Source organism: Neofelis nebulosa, chromosome 8 (genome assembly GCF_028018385.1).
Source record: "Neofelis nebulosa isolate mNeoNeb1 chromosome 8, mNeoNeb1.pri, whole genome shotgun sequence".
NCBI classification, from domain to species: Eukaryota; Metazoa; Chordata; class Mammalia; order Carnivora; family Felidae; genus Neofelis; species Neofelis nebulosa.
Genome location: NC_080789.1, coordinates 25425944 through 25449184, shown reverse-complemented (window position 1 = coordinate 25449184; position 23241 = coordinate 25425944). Strand labels below are relative to the sequence as shown.

Below are 23241 nucleotides of genomic sequence, written 5' to 3'. Positions count from 1 at the left end.
GGTTGTAGGCCTGACCTTTTTGGAACTCTGTTATGATGGGATTTATATCATGCCCTCAGGATAAGGTGATTATAAATTAATAATGAGGATGTTTTCTCAGAGGGATATAGAAACTCAATATTGAATATTCTTTTGATTAGCATTTAAAGATGCTGTTAAACCAAATCCTATCATACATTTAAATTTAAATGCTTTTTTCTAATGTTTAACACAAGAACACAGAGATGTATTCTTAACACATATAGAAAACTTGAAGAATCTAAATAATGAGTTAGAAAACCATAAAAGACTCTTTATGATAGAGAACAACCCAGGGTTGATGGGGAGAAGTGGATGGGGGATGGGCTAAATGGGTGATGGGTATTAAGGAGGGTACTTGTTGTGTTGAGCCCTGGGTATTATACGTAAGTGATGAATCACTAAATTCTACTCCTGAAAACAGTATTACGCTATATGTAACTAAGTAGAATTTAAATAAACATTTGAAGAAAAAAATATATAATGGATTAGAAAAACAGAAGTTATGTATGAATTTCTGGTTGTGCTAAATTATTATAAACATTTGCCTGCTTGGGGCAGAATTATCTCATTTCTTGTCTTTCTAGCTTCAGCAAAAACCCACCAGAGAATCACACTTATAGCTGCGACAGTTCATGATCTATCTTAACAATAGGACTTAATGATTCTGTTTAGTAAATAACAGCTCATGTGGCACTTGTAACATGTATGGGTTATGAAGATGACACCCAAGAGGAATTCAGAGGCTAGTGGGTATGCATGGTTTAGTGAAAGATGGCACTTGACAAAATACTTCAAGTTCAGCTGGTGGTAGAGGAAAGCCATTTGAGAATTAAGTTCAACAGAAGTATAAAAACTGGGTTAATTTAGGTTTGCCATTATTGGGTGAATCTAAAGTATAGGATTCCATGTTCTAGCATGAAAGAAATTATTTTTGAAGTAGTAAATAAATCTATCTATGAAGTGAAATGAGACTGTTCTTTTGAGTGGCAAGATGCTTTCTAATTTCCCAACAAAAATAAAGAAAAGGGGGACCTGGCTGGCTCAGTCAGTAGTGCATGTGACTCTTGGTCTCGGGGTTGTGAGTTCAAGTCCCACACTGGACGTAGAACTTATATTAAAAAAAAAAATAAAAAAGAGGGGCACGTGGGTGGCTCAGTTGGTTGAGTGTCTGACTTCAGCTCCACTTCGGCTCAGGTCGTGATCTCACAGCTCCTGAGTTCAAGCCCCGCGTTGGGCTCTGTGCTGACAGCTCAGAGCCTGGAGCCTGCTTTGGAGTCTGTGTCCCCCTCTCTCTCTGTCCCTAACCCACTCGCATTCTGTCACTGTCTCAAAAATAAATAAACATTAAAAAAATTAAAAAAAAAAAAAAAGAAAATGAAGGAAGGATCTTAAGAGTGGAAAAGCAATATTTACCTCCGTATACTGAAGGTTTGAAACACTTTTTTTTACTTTTCCTATGGAAGCACTTGCATTAGTGCATTTGCCATAAGGGGGTGCTCTGGGATAATAATTTTTAGCAAACAGCTATCTTTTCTGCTCTGCTACCTGAAAAAAAAGCAAACATATAGATTTGTTAATTCTGTTTGCATCTCATTTCACTAACCTTCAAAAGGTGTCAATTTAAATTAAAAACGTGAAAAGAATGTTGAAAACTGTTTAAAATGTAAATAGCCAGTGTCTGGCTTCAAAGGAAAAGACAGACATTGGAAGATGTTTTTGTTTGTTTTTTTTTTTTTTTTTTTTTTTGTAGACCCTTGTTACCTTTTAAGGGATTTGATTCACAATAAACCAAAGCTGCACCTGAGTTCTGCTAGGTTGGAAAATGAAAACCATATCTCAGGGATTAGCATTTGCTGTTTTCCTTTAGTTTTTTTTGTTTTTTTTGTTTTTTTTGTTTTTTTGCAGCATTACTTTCACTATGTCTTTGGCCAATGCTGTGGTGATATAGTTGAAATTGCTTTCTTCCAAAGTTGTGTCAGTGTTTTGTATTAGTTTATTCTTAAGGCAGGGGGTTAGGAACCAAGAATTCCACAATAGTTTCACTGTCACCCCTGCAGTATTTGTTGATCAATTCTTAGGTTCTATTCTTGCCTCTCTAAGGTTGGTGAGGTGGGGGTTGAGGCAGTGAGAAGGAGACTCCCTTCTGTATTCAGACTGGAAGGGAGAATCAGAGGCAATCATAGTAGCTCTTTCAAGTATAGAATGCTGTGAAGGGGAACTAAAGAGTCAAGGTCACAAACAGGACATTTAGAGAAATGGCTACAACATCTGGTGGCCAGAATGGAGGGTCCTCACTGTTTTGGTCTAAGTAACTCATAGGGTTCTGCTGCAGATGTCTGTTGACATTGGCTCCTTCCTGCCTGGGTGGCAAATGGCCATGGCATATAGCAGAAGGATAAAGAGAAATGTTACATATTTGAATATGAAAGATTATATAGTCCCTAAACTCATCTCCTTAGGCAAAAACAGGAGAGGCTTTTTTAGTCATGTTTATGACCATTTAACTCTCTATATGCAAAAGGGAAATTTAGCTGAGGATTTGTATAGTATAACTTGGGAGATTTTCTTAAAAGTTTATTTATTTTGAGAGCGAGAAAGAGTGCATGGGGGAGGGAGAGAGAGAGAGAGAGAGAGAAAAAACCCCAAACAGATTCCACACTGACAGTGTGGAGTAGGATGTGGGGCTCGAACTCAGCAACTGTGAGATCATGACCCAAGCCAAAACCAAGAAAGAGCTTGAGGCCTAACTGACTGAGACACTCAGGCACACCTTAATTTGGGAGATTTTATTTGAGAATAATGTCCAGACATAGTCTTTAGTGGACTCTTAATACACTACATTAAGTGAAAAAAAAAATATATATATATATATTCATATCATCTATATTTTTATTTACTTATTTTTAAAAAAAATCTATATTTAAAAAATACATTTTCCTTAAACATGTTTTACGTTCTGCTTTCCAAATTGGTTGCCTTTATGGCTTTTCTTTCTAGAGGTGATGCAGAGGAAAGAGGAAAATGAAGACTTTTGAGTAAAGGAAAATGTATACAAGCTTTCCCCTCCACTTATTTTGATATTTAAAATTATATTTTTCTTGTTCTTTTCTAATCATAGAAAAAATAACCCAATCTTTTCTTAGACTCTTGATTATAATAGAACAGCCTAAGGAAAAGATTTTCTTAAAGAGTCTAATATTAGACACCATCAGAGATTACCAAACGGCCAAGAACTAAAACAGAAGGAAAATGTTCTCCAAGATTTGTTTTTGTTTTTTCATTTTTCTCGTGGCCTTCCCATCTATAAGTTTAAAAGATTTAAGGTTTAAAGTAAGCCATAAACTCCATATGGCTGATAGTTGTCTCATACATTTTGTGAGCTGATGAAGCATCCGAAGGGGGATGTGCAGTCACTAGACTAGCTTCTGACCTGCACACACATTTTTTTTTCATTAATCCTTTGCACAGAACAGATGCTCTGGGTGCAGTTTTAGGCCAGAAGAATGTCCAAAATATGTGGGTGTGAATTTGGCCAAAGGGTTAGTTGAATGTGGAGCACAGATACCAGCCTGGAAACAGGTCACATTTTAATGAAAAATGCACATTCAGCATGGCATTGTGTTTTTCAAAGAGGTGGTTCCCAGCCATGGAGAACACAAGGGAGAAATAGGCATTCATGTGGAACTGCTTTAAAACAGAATTCTTGTGTATCCTGGCTGGTGGGGCAGGGCTCTAGTACCCCTTGGGAAATGAGATAATGGAATTTTGCTAGGCATAATTGAGTTTTTTTGAGCATCAGTCGTAATTCTTCAAAAAGAAAAAGAAACCTTTATAATTGAATAAAGGAAAGACTTCATAATTATGACTGGCTATGCTAGAAAAAAATCTTTCTGAGAGGGGCAAAGGTGTTGTCCCATTCACATGCTGAGAATGTGACTAAGCAGAGAAACAGAATTTTCCTTGCCTCACTAAAAAAAAAGAATAGTGAAGAAAAAAAGTGGCCAAAAAATCTCTACATGTTAAAGAGTGAAATATAGAACTCACTTAGATATATGTTTTACTAGAAATGATTTTATTTCCTCTCAAGAAATGTGTGTGTGTGTGTGTGTGTGTGTGTGTGAATTTTAAACCATTTGAAATGAACTGTAAGTACACAGGCAACATAATTAAGGTTACTTTTAAGAATGAGAGAAATATAGGAATATTAGACTCAATCACTTTTAAAATAGGAACAAAATGCTATTTGCTAGTGTTAACAAATAGATATTTAATTTTATGTCATTATTATGATTAGTTGTGGATGGCATGCAAAAGCAGCAATGAAAAGTAGCTTCTCAAAAAACAAATACATTAATGGAGGTATTATATGTGAAGTAAAGAAGGTGATGGTTTATTCTACTTTCTGCTGGTCAGTTAGGATGATGAGGGGATATGAAATTAGGACATCAAGAAGAATGAAAGAATCTTAGTGTTATTTAGTGTGAAGAAGGCAAGATTAGAAAAGTCAACAGGAGGAAGAAGGTTGCTTCTGGGTGGACCTTCAAGTCGAATTTTGTTCAGTAAATGGAAAAAGTACAGATCAGTCAAATTCAATATTGAGTCTTCAAATTAGGTGACCACTGGGCAATAATGTTGCAGAGAAGATTCAAGTATGAAGGTGCCATGACAATAGGATAGAGTCTATGAGATAGAGATACGGCCTCGATTCTGCCCAAACCTTGAGGGTAAAACAAGTCTCAAAACTCTATTTATTTACAAAGATAGCAAAAATAAAGAGTTAAATGTGCATAATCTTTAGGTATAAAATAAATGTTATAAAATATTTTACTTCTTAAGTGTTTGTTGAATTGAATTACATTAAATGTTATAAGTCTAGGAATATTTTTTATCTGTTTTATTTTCAATATAGTTTAAGCCTATTTTCTATACTATAAGTTAGGCAAGTTAGATATCTGTTTTAGATAGAAAAACCCATGGGGCACCTGGCTGGCTTGGTCAGTTGGGCATCCGACTTCGGCTCAGGTCACGATCTTGCGATCCGTGAGTTCGAGCCCCGCGTTGGGCTCTGTGCTGACAGCTCAGAACCTGGAGCCTGTTTCAGATTCTGTATCTCCCTCTCTCTGACCTTCCCCCATTCATGCTCTGTCTCTCTCTGTCTCAAAAATGAATAAACGTTAAAAAATTTAGATAGAAAAACCCATTTCCACATTTCAGCCTCATATTATTACAACTAACAATTTAAAGAAATCAACTCTTTTGAGTTTTAGCAACTTTAGGAATAAACTGAACCCCTTCTTGTTGCCTTCTCTATGAGCTGAAAGCAGTTGAGTTAAGGGCTAGAAGTTTCCTACACCTACATTAAAGGAAAAGAAAGAACTCAGAAGAATTTCTTCTTGCTCTGGAATATTGGTGCTGGAACAATTGGGTATCTATATGAAATAAAAAGAAATTGAGTTCTACTTCATAACATAGACAAAAATCAATACCAGGTAGATTCATGACTTAGGTATGAAAGTCAAAACATAAAGCTGTTAGGAGATAATATAGCAGAATACCTCAAGGGTAGTAAATGATTTATAAACAAGTCACAAAAGGCATTAAACATAAAGGGAAAATTGACTACCCCCAAATTGTCAAGACAGCCCCAGGAACCTCTTCAGACCTGCTTTCTGCACCTAGCTCTCAGGTGAGCTCAGGAAAACGGCTCCCAGCCCTGCCCTCCAGCTGTGTCATGAAGAGAGTGACTTGGGGCCTTCTCTTCACACTGGCAGGGCTGCCTGCCTTGGATGCCAAAGTCCCTTCTACTATGACAGGGAAAGCCTGCAGGTGGGTGGGATGATTTTTGGAGGGCTCCTGTGCATTGCTGGAATCTTGATCTCCATGAATGGAAAATGCAAATATAAGTACAATCAGAAGCACAGCCCCTTACCTGAGAAAGCCACCCCACTCATCACTCCAGGCTCTGCCAGTACTTGCTGAGCACACGGCCAGCTTCGTGGCACGCTTGGTACCAGCTCCAATGCTGTTACCAGATAATGCTTAGCTCAAGAGGGATGGGAGAATAAAAAAGGATCTATTCTTCAGAGTTAGCAAGTATTTATGATTTCTAGAAGGAACAAGATATAGAAAGTTCATGAGTTGAAAAGAAAATGTGCCTAACAGAAGTGATATCTATAAGTAAGTCATTCTCTAGACTTATCAGATTGGTATTTTGAAATGTTTTAGAAGATAAGTTAATATATAAACCTGTTAATATGTATTTATATTTCTGATTCATTTATTACCTGAAATGTTATGAAAGTAGACTATTGATAAAATTGAAAAGTAGGCAAAAAAATTGTTTTTCTCTTGATTTTATCTCTGCCCAAATCCTGTGTCTCATTTCTAAATTGTTTAATGAAGATGGTAGTTGCTCTCTTGGCTTAAGGGATTAACTATTCCAGGAATTTGTATTTTAAGAGATTTTTTTAGAAGACTGAAAGTCTTTAAAGACTCCAAATAAAATCTCAGATGATGGAATTTAAGCTATTTTCACAAGATGGTTCACTTTTAAGATTTTGTGAGTAACAAGCAGCCTCTGCTTGTAGATGATCCACCGAAGAAGAGACCTCCCCATCTTTAGCTTGAAAGAAAGTTGGTTTGTTTTGAAGCTGACAAAGATTTAAAACTTTGCCTGAAGTTTCTGCTACGTGATTCAGAGGTGGAATCTCTACAAAATCTCTACTAAGGACTGTAAATAGAGATACACATTTTAGCTGCTCATGTATGAGATGACTATTCTCCGCTTAGTCAGATGAAATATAACCAACTGCTAATGTATGAAACTTAGAAGTCCTTCATAAAAGAAATTGGAAAAAAATTATACTCTTGGCTGGAATGGAATAAATTTCTTTGATTTATGAAGTATAAATTGTAAGATCACTAGTTTGGCAAAGTTAGAAAAGATATATTATTATGTGGAGGTGTAAGAATAACTTATCTGTTGAATTTGAAGTGAAGCCCTTAATTAATCTTAAGATTGGGCCATCTCTTGGGATGGAAATAATCATCAGAAATACTGAATAGGTAACTGATATACTTGGTAATTTTTGGAAGCAGCCAACAGAAGACTTTTAAGTAATTTGTATTATATTCTGACTATTGAATACCCAAAATTTATTCAGTGACAGTACTAAGCCAACTCAAAACTGTAGACAAAAATAATTGCTCTTATATTGGTTTAAATGTTAGTGCAACAGTATTAAGTGGTAAAATATGTACATATACACACATTCTCTCGAGAGTTTCATTAGTTTCTTTTCTGAGTGGTTGGTGGGAGATATTTGTAATAGATTTCAGAATGGTTCTTTGAGCCTCTTGATGCATCTTTGTTCTAGGGTAGCCAATCTAGTTGTCATAGTTGATATCTTATTTTCTATTTGTATTTTTAAATTTTTTATGGAAATCTCACAAGTGCACAAGGATATATATATTCATTCATTCTCTGGAACATTTTAAAAGCAAAATAAAAAAAATTGGAGGCAAGCTAAAAACCCATTACAATGGGATAGTTGTTTTATGGTATAAGGATAAAATGGAATACTATCCAGCTGTTAAATGAATGAGCTACATTCATAGTGCAGATATGAAAGTATCCCCATTCCTACTATATTGCCTTCTCTTTCCCAGCCTGTGCCTCTGGCCTCATGGGGACTTTCCTACAATCAGTTGACAGAGGAAAAGAAATCGTAGGCCTGATTTATAGGTAGTTCTGTGTGATATGTAGGCACCACTTGAAAATGAACAGCTGTAGTACTACAGCTCCTTTCTGGGACATAAAGGACAATGGTGAAGGGAAATTCTCTCACTGGACAGAATGTTAAGCAGTGCACCTGGTTGTTCATTTTTCTTGGAAGTAAAAAATGGCCAGATTAGTGATTATACACTGATTTATGGGTTGTGGCCAGTAGTTTGGCTGGCTGGTCAGAGACTTGGAAGGAACATGATTGGAAAATTGGTAACAAAGAGATTTGGGGAAGAGGTATGTGGATAGACCTTGCTGAAAGGGTAAAAAATGTGAAGATATTTGTGTCTCATGTGAATGATCACCAGAGTATGTCCTCAGTAGAGGAAGATTTTAATAACCAAGTGGATAGGATGACATATTCTATGGATACCAGTTAGTCTCTTTCTCAGGCCACACCTGTCATTGCCCAATGGGCTCATGAACAAAGTGGCCATGGTAGTGGGGATTGAAGTTATTCATGGGCTCAGTGACATGGACTTCTACTCACCACAGCTGACCGGGCTAAGGCCACTGCTGACTGCTCAATCTGCTAGAAGCAGAGATTCTCCAGTGTGGCACCATTCCCTGGGGTGATTAGCCACCTACCTGCTAGCAGGTTGATAATATTGGACCATTTCCATCATAGAAGGGGCAGCATTTTGTTCTCACTGGAATAGATACTCTGGATATGGATTTGCCTTCCCTGCATGTAATCCTTCAGCCAAAAGTACCATCCATAGACTTATAGAATGCCTTATCCACCATCACTAGTATTTCACACAGTATTGCTTCTGATCAAGGAACTAACTTCACAGCAAATGAAGTGTGATAGTGGGCCAATGCTCATGAATTCACTCGTATTACCATATTTCTCATCATCTTGAGGCAGCTAGTTTCATAGAATGCTAGAATGGCCTTTTGAAGACTCAGTTACAATGCCAGCAAGGTGGCAATATCTTGCAGGGCTAGGACAGGATTCTCTGGGAGGCTGTATATGCTCTGTATATTCTGCTGTTCTCCCATAGCCAGGCTTCATGGGTCTAGGAATCAAGGAGTGGCAGTGGCACCACTCACCATTAGCCCTAGTAAACTACTAGTAAAATTTTTTCCTGTCCTTATGACCTCATGCACTCCTGGCCTCAAGGCCTTGGTGGCAAGTGGAAAAATGCCTTTACTAGGAGACACAACAATTATTCCACTGAATTGGCAGTTAAGACTGCCACCTGGTCTTTAGGTTCCCCATGCCTCTGAACAGGAAAAGAAAGGAGTTACTGTGCTGGTTGGGGTGATTGATCTTGATTACCAAGGGGAAATTGGGTTGCTACTTCACAGTGGAGGGGAGGAAAGGTATGTCTGGGATTTTAATTACTTATTTATATTTTTTATTTTTTAAAGTTTATTTATTTATTTTGAGAGAGGGAGAGAGTGCATGAGCAGGAGAGTGGTAAAGAGGGAGAGAGAGAATCCCAAGCAGGCTCTGCACTGACAGCATGAAGCCCAACGTTGGGGCTTGAACTCCCAAACCGTGAGATCATGACCTGACCCCAAAACAGGAGTATGATGCACCCTTTTATTATTTTTTAAATTAAATTTTATTTTGTTTTAGTAATATGCACACCCAACATGGGGCTTGAACTCACAACTCTCAGATTAAGAGTTGTGTGTTTTAGGAGTGCTTGGGTGGCTCAGTTGGTTGGGTGGCCAACTTTGGTTCAGGTCATGATCTTGTGGTTCATGAATTTGAGCCTTGCATTGAATTCTGTGCTGACAACTTGGAGCCTGGAGCCTGCTTTGGATTCTGTATCTCCCTCTCTCTCTGTCCCTCCCACACTCATGCTCTCTCTCTCTGTCTCTCTCTGTCTCAAAAAAAAAAAAAATTAAAAAAAAAAAGATTTATGTGTTTTACTGACTGAGCCAGCCAGGTACACCTTGCTATCTTTTATTATTACCACACAGTTGAAATTGATGGAAAACTGCAACCCAATTCAGGCAGGACTAGAGATGACCCAGACCCTTTAGGAATGAAGGTTAAATTACCCCACCTGGTAAAGAACCATGAGCAGCTGAGGTGCTTGCTAAGGACAAAGGGAATACAGAATACAGAGTGGAAGAATAATTTTAAATACTAGCTATGACCAGTATTATATTCAGTAATAATGAGGTCTGGAATTATCATGAGTATTTCTTCTTTATTTTGTTATGAATATGTTTATGTGTATGTGTGTGTGTAGCAAGTATCTTTGTTTTTTTCCCTCTTATCCTCATCTCATATAATATAAATGCTTTGACTTTACATCATAGTATTTAAGTTATATGATATCAAGAAGAGTGAACATCACCCAAGGACTTTGCATTTTCTTCTGGGGAAAGGGTTAATGTTTTTTAAATTTTATTTATTTATTTTTAATTTTTTCTTTTTTAATGTTTATGTATTTTGAGAGAGAGACAGAGACGAGAGAGAGAAAGAGAGAGAGAGAGAGAGAGAGAGAGAGAGAGAGAATGAGTGGGAGGGGGGCAGAGAGAGGAAGACACAGAATCCAAAGCAGGCTTCAGGCTCTGATCTGTCAGCACAGAGCCCAATGTGGGGCTTGAACCCACAAACCTTGAGATTATGACCTAAGCCGAAGTCTGATGCTTAACTGACTGAGCCACCGAGGCACTCCAGTTTAATGTTTTTTTTAGTTGTACAAAGGATAGTTGTATCATGTTAAGTAGAAGTATAACCACATTGTTATGGACTGAATGTTTGTTTCCCCTGAAAATTCTTATGTTGAAACCCTGTCCCTCTAATGTGATGGTATTAGGAGATGGGGCCTTTGGGAGGTAATTAGGATTAGATGAGGGCATGAGGGTGTAACCCTCATGAATAGCATTAGTGCCTTTATAAAAGTCATAGGAGAGCTTTCTTACCCTCTCTGCTCTCTGCCCTCTGAGGATATAAGAAGCCAGCAGTCTGGGATGCCTGGGCTGGCTCATTTGGTAGAGCATGAGACTCTTGATCTTGGGGTTGTGAGTTCAAGTCCCACATTAGGTGTAGATCTTACTTTAAAAAAAGTCAGCAGTTTGCAACCAGAAGATGGTTCTCATTAGAATTCAACCATGATGGCATCTTGTTCTTAGATTTCCAAACTTCAGAACTTGAGAAATAAATTTCTGTTGTTTATAAGCCACCCAGTCTATGGTACTTTTGTATAGTAGCCCGAAGATGCTTGTCTTAAACATTAAAAAAAATTTTTAAAGTAAACTCTACGCCCAACGTGGGGCTTGAACTCACAACCCCAAGATCAAGAGTCACATATCCTATTGACTGCACCAACCAGGTCCCCTAAGACACTTGTTTTGTTTATTTAGATATCAAGTATGGTTTAAAGAGTGCCAAGTTGACAAGAGGTGGTCTTGTGATGATTAATTTTATGTATCAACATCTGTGGTGCCCAGATGTTTGGTCAAACACCAGTCTAGATATCACTGTGAAGGTAGTTTTTAGATGTTATTGAGATTTTTTTGTTAAGTTAATTTTGAGAGAGAGAGTGTATGAGCAGGGGAGGGGCAGAGAGAGAGAGGGAGAGAGAGAATCCCAAGCAGGTTTCTTGCTGAGAGTGAATAGCCTGATGTGGGGCTTGATCCCACTAACTGTGAGATCATGATCTCAGCAGAAATCAAGAGTCAGACACTCAACTGACTGAGCCACCCAGAGGCCCATATGTGATTGACATTTAAATCAGTGGTTTGAGTAAAGCAGATTACCTTCCATAATGTACGCTGATGAACAATGCATACTGTAAATTCCATTTTTATTTAAAAAATCACATTCAAACATATACACACCTCTAATTAAATACTCATGGAAAAGGTTCTGAAAATAATGCACACCAAACCAACAGTGATAACCTCTGGGAAGTGGGACAAGAGTTGAGGTGAAGAAAGAGTATATCTTTCCTTTTTTCTTTTTACTTTTTAATTTTTTTTTCATGTTTATTTATTTTTGAGAGAGAGAGAGAGACAGAGAAACAGAGTATAAGCAGGGAGGGGCAGAGAGAGAGAGAATCCGAAGCAGGCTCCAGGCTCTGAGCTGTCAGCACAGAGCCTGATTTGGGGCTTGAACTTACAAACCTTGAGATCATGACCTGAGTGGAAGTCAGATGCTTAACAACTGAGCCACCCAGGCGCCTCTCCTTTTTTCTTTTTTAAGTTTATTTATTTTGAGAGAGAGCAGGCAAGAGAGAGAGAAGAGAGAGGGGGAGAGAGAGAGAGCGAGAGAGCAAGTGAGTGCACACAAGTGGGGGGGGGGAGAGAAAGACAGAGAGAGAGAGAGAGAGAGAGAGAGAGAGAGAGAGAATCCCAAGCAGGCTCTGTGCTGTCAGTTCAGAGCCCAACTCCAGGCTTAAACTCACAAACTGATATCATGACCTGAGCCGAAATCAAGAGTCAGACACTTAACTGACTGAGCCACCTAGGTGCCTCTTTCCTTTTTAATTTTGTAAAATTTCTATAATTAAAAATTTCCCAATCAGAATGTATTACTTACATTTGTCCTTTATTCCAGAGGAAGGCCCTACTTTTCTTTATTTTTATTTTCTTTTGGTTAGAGGATTAGTTATCACCTTCAGTCTGTCAAATTTTGTTTCCCAATGTTCACCTACACTGTATGCTAGAACTATTTCTGTGCTCTGTGTGTCAGAGCATAGCTATCCCATGGCCATCTTCTCTACATCCTGTGGACTATGGAAGTGTGCAGAATAAGACTAAGAATAATATAACTTGTTTGTGATTCCATATTTTACAAGAAGTAAATTAGGAACATGTATTATTAAAGACATAAGATATTTTGTGTGAGTAAAGATAGTCTTTTGTTAGTAGTTTGTTAGTAGTTGCAGTGTTGAAAGTTGGGTTTCCCAGGCAGCAGACTCTGAGACAGAGTGAAGGATGTTTATTAGGCAGGGCCCTTGGGATCAAAACTTGTCAAAACATGGGGAAGGAAGCAGAGGGATAAGTCCAGCTGTGATGCGTACCAACCACAATCTCATCTGACCCCACAAAGAGCTCTGAAGCTGGACTAGCCCTTCAGTGGTGTCCTAAGTTGGCCCTAGATAGCCAAGTCTTTATACTCCAGCAGCAGCCAGTCATTGGAGATGGGCTATCCTGGAAAGGGCGTGGTTTCCGGCAAAGCTGCTCTCTGCTTCTCAGACAATCCTGGAAGGGGCTGGCTGACAGCTGACGGCTGGCTGATTGAGGCAATTTCTGAAAGGTGTTAACACATGGTAGGGCTGTCTGCCAACAGTTCTCCTAGCAGCTGGAGCAACAAGTCCTTCAGTGATGAGAGATCTGGGTGGTACATCATAATGTCTATCTCATTCACCCTTCTTATTCTTGGGATCAACTTCTTAAAACTGTTCATGTATTTTTTTTTGTTTTTGTTTTTTTTCGTATATAATATGTATCAGCATGATAATTCAATGAGATAATTCATGTGGAATACTTATGGTACTGATTAAGTGCTAACTATCTTTATTATCAATACCATTATTAATATTGTTCTCACCTAGTTGGCAGATATCTTGAGAAAAATGTTTTTTTCTAAGCTTCATTTTTTTTTTTAACGTTTTATTTATTTTTGAGACAGGGAGAGACAGAGCATGAACAGGGGAGGGTCAGAGAGAGGGAGACACAGAATCTGAAACAGGCTCCAGGCTCTGAGCTGTCAGCACAGAGCCCGACACGGGGCTCGAACTCACGGACCCCGAGATCATGACCTGAGCCGAAGTCGGCTGCTTAACCGACTGAGCCACCCAGGAGCCCCTAAGCTTCATTTTTTAAAGTGTATTAAATTTTATATTCACTTCACATGTATTTCAGCACACAGTATTATTTTGTGCTACAAAGATTTCTTTTTAATTCTTTAAAGTTGCGATTTATAATATTAAATCATTACATTATACACTTGAAACTAATATAACATTTTATGTTAATTATACTTCAATTAAAAAAATTTCACTGCATCTCAGAGATAGCAACTCTGAGACAGAGAGAGACAGAGTGTGAGTGGGGAAGGGGCAGACAGAGAGGGCGGCAGAGAATCTGAAGTAGGGTCCAAGCTCTGAGCTGTCAGCACAGAGCCCAACGTGGGGCTCAAACTCGAACCGTGAAATCATGACCTGAGCCGAAGTCAGACACCCAGCTGCCCCAGCAACTACAGTTTTAAGTGTTTTCCAAATTCATAATCTCTAGGCCTTTAAGAGTTTAAGCTTCATTTTTATTAAGCATGGAGAAGAGTTGGTAGAAGTGGAAATGAATATTATTATAACATTTCTGTTGTGCATACATTATATCAAGTTGATCCTGAAGAAGGTTGTTTTCCTGTGGTATGAATGCTAATCTCTTTTCACATGATAAAAGGAATTTTATTCTTCCTTTTGCTTTTAAAAGATCTAATTCAGTGTCATTCGATGATTCCTAAGGAAGTCTCTTTCCTGGTTTATTAGGGGAAAGCCAGGCCCAGATTTTAAATTCATTCCCTTGACAAATGTAATCCCATCATAAATCATAACAATAAATGAAAAGCTGGCTTCTGCTCTAGAAAATAATAGTCATATGAGACTATTGTTTTAATGCTGTTGACATTTGGTTTTGTACATTTGACTGCTGTGCTGATGAAAAATATCTGTTAACTAGGGAAAAAAATAATAGAGGCTAACACTTACTGAGCATTCTGCTAAGTATTTCACCTGTATTAGCTCATTTAAGAATTGTATCAGTCTTATGAGGTAGATTGTGTTAGTTTCTCTCTATTATAGATTGTGAAATTGAGACTCAGAGGGCTAAGTTAAAGTAAAACGTAGTTAAGTGGCAGAGCAGGAATTAGAACCCAGGATAATCAGACTACAAGATTCACTCTTCTGGCCAGGGGAGCCTGGGTGGCTCAGTCAGTTCAGCCCCCAACTGTTGATTTTGGCTCAGGTCATGATCTCACAGGTTTGTGAGTTCGAGCGCTGCATTGGGCTTTGTGTACTGAGGGTGCAGAGCTGCATAAGGTTCTCTCCCTCTCTCTCTCCCCCCCTCCTTCATACCCTCTCTCCCAAAGTAAACAAATAAACTTTATATAAAAAAGATTCATACATCTAGCCATTCCACTTTAGTGACATGAAGGACTGATTTGAGTCCATTTCTCTCAATTAATGAATCATTTATTGAAAACATACTATGAGCCCAGCCCAGTCCAGCTTGGGGAGAATATAAAATTATAAAAGCCCTCTCTCCGTGTTTACAATCTAGTTGAGGGGTTTCAAGATAATCAAGGGGAGTGTTTCCTGAGCCTTAATTATTCTTTTACTATTTTTCTTTGTTGTCATGTGTGCCACATCAAGTATTACTTCCCTATCTCTGAATGCTCTTACTTCCTGAACTTGTACACTCAAGTCTCCTAAAAGTATTTTTTAAAAAGCTTAAAAAAAGACTTAAAGATAGTCTTCCCTATATTTTTAATGCCTTCTTCTTCTTTTAGATTTTCTTTTCTTTTCTTTTTTTCTTTTTGAGAGAGAGAGAGAAAGCACGCAAGCAGGGAAGAGGGGCAGAGGGAGAGAGAGAATCTTAAGCAGGCTCCATGCTCAGCTCAGAGCCTGACATGGGGCTTGATCCCATGACCCTGGGATCATGGCCTGAGCCAAAATCAAGAGTCAGGACTCAATCTACTGAGCCACCCAGGTGGCCCTAGATTTTATTTTAAAATAATCCCTACACCCAACATGGAGCTCGAACCCACAACTCCAATATCAAGAGTTGCTTGCTCTAATGACTCAAAGATGATTCAATACTTTGAGTATTTTTTTTGAGTACTTTTTTTTTTCTTTTTGAGAGAGAGAGAGACTGTTCATGCAAACTAGTGGGAGAGGGGCAGAGTGAGGGGGGATAGAGAGAGAATCTTAAGCAGGCTCAATGCCCAGCTCAAAGCTCGATATAGGGCTTGATCTCACAATTGTGAGATTATTACCTGAGCTAAAATCAAGAGTTGGAAGCTTAACCAACTGAGTTACCCAGGTGCCCCGAAAGATGATTTAATACTTTGGTCAGTACAATAAGAAACTGAAGAAAAGGAAAATGAAGTGGAATAATGTTATGCAAGCAGTCATTTTTTCACTATTGCTATAGGTAATTTAATATTTCTTCCATTTTCTTATTATTTTACTCTTTAAAAATTTTTTTTTAATGTTTATTTTTGAGAAAGACAGTGTGAGTGGGGGAGGGGCAGAGAGAGAGGGAGACACAGACTCCAAAGCAGGCTCCAGGCTCTGAGCTTTGAGCACAGAGCCTGACCTGGGGCTTGAACTCATGAACTGTGAAATCATGACCTGAGCCAAAGTCAGACACTTAACCGACTGAGCTACTCAGGTGCCCCATTATTTTACTCTTTTTAAAAAATATTTATTTTTGAGAGAGAGAGAGAGAGAGAGATAGAATGAGAGCAGAGGAGGAGCAGAGAGAGGGAGAGAATCCCAAGCAGGCTCCCTAGTGTTAGCGTGGAGCCCAAAGAGGGGCTTGATCTCATGAATCATGAGATCTAGACTTGAGCCGAAATGGAGTCAGTAACTTAACCGACTGAGCCACCCAGGTGCCCCTTGGTTTAGTCTTTTTTAAAATTGCAGTTGAGAATAATTGGTTAGCAGTGATGAACTTATTCTAAGGTTGATGAAATAGCAAAATATTTCAAGATACAAGAAAAATAAGATCACTAAGATTCCATAATTTATCATAGATTTTCAAAGGGTCCAGTGGACCTTTATGGTAATTGCAAAATAGAATGAATTTTAACCTATTAAAAATAAAAAAGCAAAATTTCTCTTTGTTTTTTGAAGACATCTAAGATAAAACAAAAGTCAATATTTGAGGAAGACCTCTATGAAAAATCAATCCTTACAAACAGAACAGCGCAGAAAAGAAAATCAATAACCAAAAACGAGTCTAGTGGACACGGACATTATACCAAGTTGAATTTTATAACAATTTTATGATATAGGTATTATTATTATCCCCATTTACAGATCAAAAAACTTAGTGTTTACATTGTTAAGAAACTTGCAGGGAGTACAACTCTGGAGCCTGTGCTCATAATCACTATTTTATCTCCCAGGTCAGTGGTCCTCCTATTTTAATCTCTCATATCATCCTATAGTTTTTTTCAAAAACTATACATATGTATGTATTTATATTTTCTTACCATACTATAAGGACAAAAGCTATGTTTGTTTTACTGATCTCAGTATGTCATTACATGTAGTGTAGTGTCTGGCAGAAAGTCAATATACAGTAAATGTCAGTTGAATAAATGAACAATTATTCAATCATCATGCTTAGCATACAATCAGTTGCCATGGGCAAAAGTATCTAAACACTTTCTGTATTGAGCATATTCCATTGAGAGCAAGTTGTAGATGCTGGGAAAAGATCAAGACATAATCCTGCCCTCAAGAAATTTGCAGTCTAGATGGGATATAGGGCAGGGAGCAAGAGCAGGGGCATAAAAGGGTTATGCAGGTGGAAAGGTATAGACAAGTGACCTATAGAGAACTTCACTATTCCCTAGTAGTTTCAGTTTCATAGGAGACGGTCATCATGGAGGGTTCCTTTTTTCCAGGGAAGAAAAACTTTTTCATATATTTAATTGTAGCCTCTCAAGGATTTTTGGAAAGAAATTTTTATTTCTCATTTTTCTAATCCATCATCTGTTCCAGGAAATTCTTTCAACCTAAATCTTATATGATTGATTTATTAACATTTAAAAAATGTGTATTTATTTTGAGAGAGAGACAGACAGACAGAGACAGAGAGAGAGAGAGAGAGAGCAAGCAGGGGAGGGGCAGAGAGAGAGGGAGAGAGAGAATCCCAAGCAAGGTCTACACTCTTAACACAGAATCTCACTGGGGGCTCAATCCCATGAACTGTGAGGTCATGACCTGAGCTGATATCAAGAGTCAGATACTTAACCAATGCAGCCACCCAGGCACCCCTTATATGATCAATTTAAACTGCCATCCTCTTTTTCTGTTCTTGGAGGATAGAAATTGGTGGTGAATGTTGATAGACTGCTTTGAGGATCATTATTCAGTCACTCTCCAGTCTCTTTTCTCCAGGTATATAATTTTATTTTTAAAAGTTTTCATCATAATTTTATTTTCCTATTCTCTAGTCCTAATTACTGCTCTCCTCTGACTTATCTCTAAAATTTTTAGGTTTCTTTTAAGTTGTGAAGCTGCGATTTGACCATGGTCCTTATAATGGGATCATTATTTTACTATTTCTGCCTATTTTCCTTTGTCTTTTTTTTCTTCTTTTTCTGTTCTTTTTCTTCTATGTTGGCCATACAAAACAGTTCTCTCTCTCCCTCTCTCTCTCTGTCTGCCTGTCTGTCTGTCTCTTTTCCCCTATGCTTTATTTTACAGGCTTATTAGCATCAACTTTTCCTCTAATTAATAGTAGCATATAGTTAACTTTGCATAAGTCACATCTCCTCTGTGGTAAACTGAACCATGGCTTCTGTATTCATCACCTGTGTGGTATTCTGTTGGATCTGGGCTGGCTCTACTTTAACCAAGAGAATTTAGAGGAAGTGACACTGTGCTTGTTCCAGGCTTAAGCCTTAGAAAGACCTAGCCTTCTGGGGAAAGCCAGCTGCTGTGTAATATGTTTACCCTGAAACTGCCATCTGTGAGCAGTTGTCTTCCACATGGCCTCTCCATGAGCCCAACCTAGCCACATGGAGAGACCATGAGGAGGAGAACCAAACCCTGGCCAACAGGCCCAGCTGATCTTCTAACCGACAGCTACACCAACTTGCCTGCTTCTGAGTAAGGCCATCTTGGAAGTAGATTATCTAGTCATAGTTGCTCTGCCCTAGCTGACGCCATGTGGAGCAGTGACAAGCTATCTTTGCTGAGGCTTGCCCAGCTTACAGAATTGTGAGCAAATAACCAATTTTAAGGCACTATTTTTGGGGGGTAATTTGTTAAGTAGCAAGAAACAATGGAAACATCCTCCCTGGGCAAGACTTTGTTTTTATTTTTATTTATTTATTTTTTTAAATCTGTGCATTAGTTCAAAGTGAATTAGTTGGACAAGATACTCTGTACATACTATAAACTCTCTATTAGAGAGTGTGGTATACTTTGCTCCATTGCTGCTCAACTTCTGCCTACAGCCCTATGTTGGTCCTTATTGATGCTTATTTGATACTAATTTGTTACTGGTCTTGTTGAATTTTTTTCCTTAGATCCAAATCTCTAAATTGCCAGAGTCATTAGAAATAACTTATTTTGTCCTCTAGCATGCTAACACTGCTCTCAGCTTGGTGGCATGTCATTTCATGAGCTTGCCTTTTACTTCATCATTTCCTTCAGTAGTCTCACAGCTGCATTCTCACAGCTGGACTGGCTGATTCATTATCTTTTTTTGGCCCTCAGAAAATCCTACTGGCATAGTTTCTAGGATTCATAAACTTGCCTTTCCCACCATTTTGCTGTTTCTGGCTCAAGCATACCCTAAATGGGTCATTTTTCTAAGACATAGCATGCCCATTCCTATGAATTTCTTGTGAATAATATGTGCTATTAGAAAGCTAATGAGAAAAGTACTACTCTTTTTTTGGTGGAGTCTTGGCTCAGAATATTTCTGAAGCAATCGTCAATTAATTATGCCTCAAGACTTCTGTGATAGGGATATGAAACCAGTAATTCTTTTTTTCACATCACTTTGAATTCATGTCTAAGAATATTACAGCACATTTGCTCTCCTTGAGTTGAATTCATTCCAGAAGGAACATATTTCTTAATAAATACTGTCCACTCATTTTTGAAGGATATTTAAGCTTGGAGAATATTAAAGTAATTGATTCTCAGCATTTTAAAAACTACTTTCAATTTTAGCCACTGCTAGCCATCTGTTTATTCACTTCAGAAAGAGTTCCAAACATAGCCTAGAGTCATCATGAGTAATCTTAACAGGCTCACTGGAGCATATGCTATAACCCCAGTCTTCCCAGGATTTCAGAGTGCTTTAGAGAAGAACTGCATGCCATATTAGGGCCCATTTATCCTGTCTCATACATGATATATTCAGAATAAGAGCTAAACATGTTATCTGAGGTAACAGCAAAATAGAAGAGTTGATCCGTGGAACAAGTAGCCTGTAAGGTTGGCACAATACAAATTCCCATGATGCAAGGTTACTAGTTCTAGGATAGAAGGTTGCTGTTTCCCCTTCCCACCAACCCTCTCAACCTTTGAAGAATACTAATTGTCAAAGGCCCCATATGCAGGTCTAAAAACTTTCTGGGACTATATGTATTACCTGATGTTATGTTTTTCTACTACTGTACTGGACATTAAACTTTTTTTTTTTTTTTTTTTTAATCCAGCATCTCTTCTTTACAGGAACTCCTCCTCCTCCACTTCCTATGATTCTGATGGGCTACAATTCCAAGGGCCTCACTCATCTGGCCATAGCTGAATGAGGTAGAGAGGATTCCTTCTGCAGAAGTTGCTAGCTTAGGATGTAACATGGAGTCACACATGATAATTTTCTGAAACCTCATGGAGTCTGTCTTATATTAGGAGAAAACTAACAAATGGGAGCAGGGTGGAGACAGAGAAAATAAACGTTGCCAATATTGGTCTGGCCTCAGGATACAGCTGTATTTGAACTTTCAGACAATCTACTCATTTGCTTTTGCTTAAACTCATTTAAATTGTGTTAGTCTCATTTGCAATCAAGAGTAATAATTAATAGCAACCTATTCCTTAAGGAAAATTTATGCAACCATAAAAATAGCTTTCTTATCTAGCAGTTCCACTTCTGGATATATACCCAAAAGAAATGATGGGGCACCTGGGTGGCTCAGTCGGTTAAGCGTCCAACTTCAGCTCAGGTCACGATCTCGTGGTCCGTGGGTTCAAGCCCCGCGTCGGGCTCTGGGCTGATGGCTCAGAGCCTGGAGCCTGCTTCCGATTCTGTGTCTCCCTCTCTCTCTGACCCTCCCCCATTCATGCTCTGTCTCTCTCTGTCTCAAAAATAAATAAACGTTAAAAAAAAGAAAAAAAAAGAAATGAAACCATTTTCTTGAAGAGATATTTATACTCCCATGTTCACTGCAGCATTATTCACAATAGCTAAGATACCGATTGATCAACAAATGAATGGATCAAGAAAGTTATATATATAGCACCAATATAGATGAACCCTGGGTGGGGTTTTATACTAAGTAAAATAAGCCAGACAGAAAAAGACAAATATTGCCTGGTATCACTTACATGTGGATCCTAAAAAAAAAGGTCAAACGCATAGTAACAGAGTAGAATGGTGATTACCAGAGGCTAGGGGTGGGGGAAAAGGGGATATAATTGATAAAAGGGTGCAGACTTTCAGTTATAAGATGAATAAGTTCTGGAGACCTAATGTACAGCATGGTGATTATAGCTAATAATAATGTATTGTGTACTTGAAATTTACTGAGAGTAGATCTCAAGTGTTCTTACTACACACACACACACACACACACACACACACACACACATAACTATGGGAGGTAATGGATACATTAATTAGCTTGATTGTGCTAATTATTTCATATTTGTAATGTATACTTGTATCAAAACATCATGTTGTACACTTAAATATTACAACTTTTATCAAAAAATGAATGAGTGAGGGGCGCCTGGGTGGCGCAGTCGGTTAAGCGTCCGACTTCAGCCAGGTCACGATCTCGCGGTCCGTGAGTTCGAGCCCCGCGTCGGGCTCTGGGCTGATGGCTCGGAGCCTGGAGCCTGTTTCCGATTCTGTGTCTCCCTCTCTCTCTGCGCCTCCCCCGTTCATGCTCTGTCTCTCTCTGTCCCGAAAAAATAAATTAAAAACGTTTAAAAAAAAAAAAAAATGAATGAGTGAATGAATGAATAAAATACATTGTTTAAACTGAAAATCACTAATCAAAGTGAGGAGATAAAATTCAAGTCCAAAAGGTGGGAAGGGAAGTAGTAGAAGGAAGGAGGAGATGGTCTTAAACTTTGAAAATTCTGAAGGATTATTTTAGTTTTCTTTGTAAGGATAAAAATATGTAATTCCAAAGCTGTCAGCTAGAGATGCATTAAAAACAAGTTTACTGATCTGGGCTTAGAAGTCTCCTTTTCACCCATCAGAAAATAACTCATGCTCAGCACATTCATCACATCATCAACACAACTGAAAATCAATATTGCCTATCTCTACAGGCATTCCTAAGGATGTACGGTGCCCAGGGTTTTTTAATTCTATTTATTTCTCTAGGTCCTATATTCCTAATATTTCAGGCTAAAATGAAGCTACAACTATATTCCTTGGGCTAAAGCCTCCCAGTGGGTAGCAGTATATTTTTTGGAAAAAAAATTAGGATGCAGATCCTTGTCAAACATGGCTCTACCTGTCTGGATTAAGGCAATCACTTCCACCTAGTGAAAAAGCATGAAGTTATATGAAAATTCTGTTCTAAAATGTTAACAACTGTCACTTACATTTCCCAAAAAAAGCCCCTGGCAACAATTTTTCTTTTCTCTGTTTCTATGAGTCCTATATTTTATAATATTGCAATGAAATATATATATATATAATATTCCATGATATCTGTCTTTCCATCACATTGTTTATCCATTCATCTGTCAAAGGGCACTTACGTTGTTTCCACACATTGGCTATTAGGAATAATGCAACAGTAAACATAGGAAAGCAGATGTCTCCTCAAGACAGTGATTTTATTTCCTTTGGATATATACCCAGAAGTAGGTTTGCTGGCTCACATGGTAGTTCTGTTTTTAATTTTTTGAGGAATTTCCAAATTGTTTTTTATAATGGAGGCACCAATTTATATTCCCACCAACAGTGCACAAGGGTTCTCTTTTTTCCATGTCCTTTCCCATATTTGTTATCTTTTGACTTTTTGATAATGGCCATTCTAACAGGTATGCGGTGCTATCTCATTGTGGTTTTGCATTTTCCTGATGTTTAGTAATATCGAATGTCTTCTCATATATCTGTTGGCCATTTATATGTTTTCTTTGGAAAAATATATATTAAGGTATGTCTGTATTAAAAAATTTTTTTAATGTTTTTATATTTGAGAGAGAGAGAGAGAGAGAGAGAGCATGAGTGGGGAAGGGGTAGAGAGAGAAGGAGACACAGAATCCAAAGCAGGCTCCAGCCTCTGAGCTGTCAGCACAGAGCCAAATGCGGGGCTAGAACCCACGAATGGCGAGAGCATGACCTGAACTGAAGTCAAATGCCCAACTAACTGAGCCACCCAGGTGCCCCAGGTATGTCTGTATTTTAATTTTCAAGGTACCTTAAACACATTTTGGAAGTACAGCAAATACACACTCATACATTACTAGATAAGGGTGCAGACTTCTATCAAATAGGAAGAAATATTAATGGATATGTGTATT

At 38.2% G+C, this 23241-nt stretch overlaps 1 long non-coding RNA gene and 1 pseudogene across 2 annotated transcripts in view; both read left to right on the top strand.

Annotated features, from left to right (window-relative positions):
- LOC131519069 (uncharacterized) overlaps positions 1 to 20444 on the top strand; it is a 49855-nt gene extending 29411 nt beyond the window's left edge. For both annotated transcript variants that reach the window (XR_009265437.1, XR_009265438.1), the window contains one exon: positions 20206 to 20444. This is a non-coding gene — a long non-coding RNA (uncharacterized LOC131519069). The remainder of the gene's footprint in view (positions 1 to 20205) is intronic.
- Positions 5524 to 6016, top strand: LOC131519068 (FXYD domain-containing ion transport regulator 4-like; annotated as a pseudogene).
- Positions 20445 to 23241: the final 2797 nt, after the last annotated feature.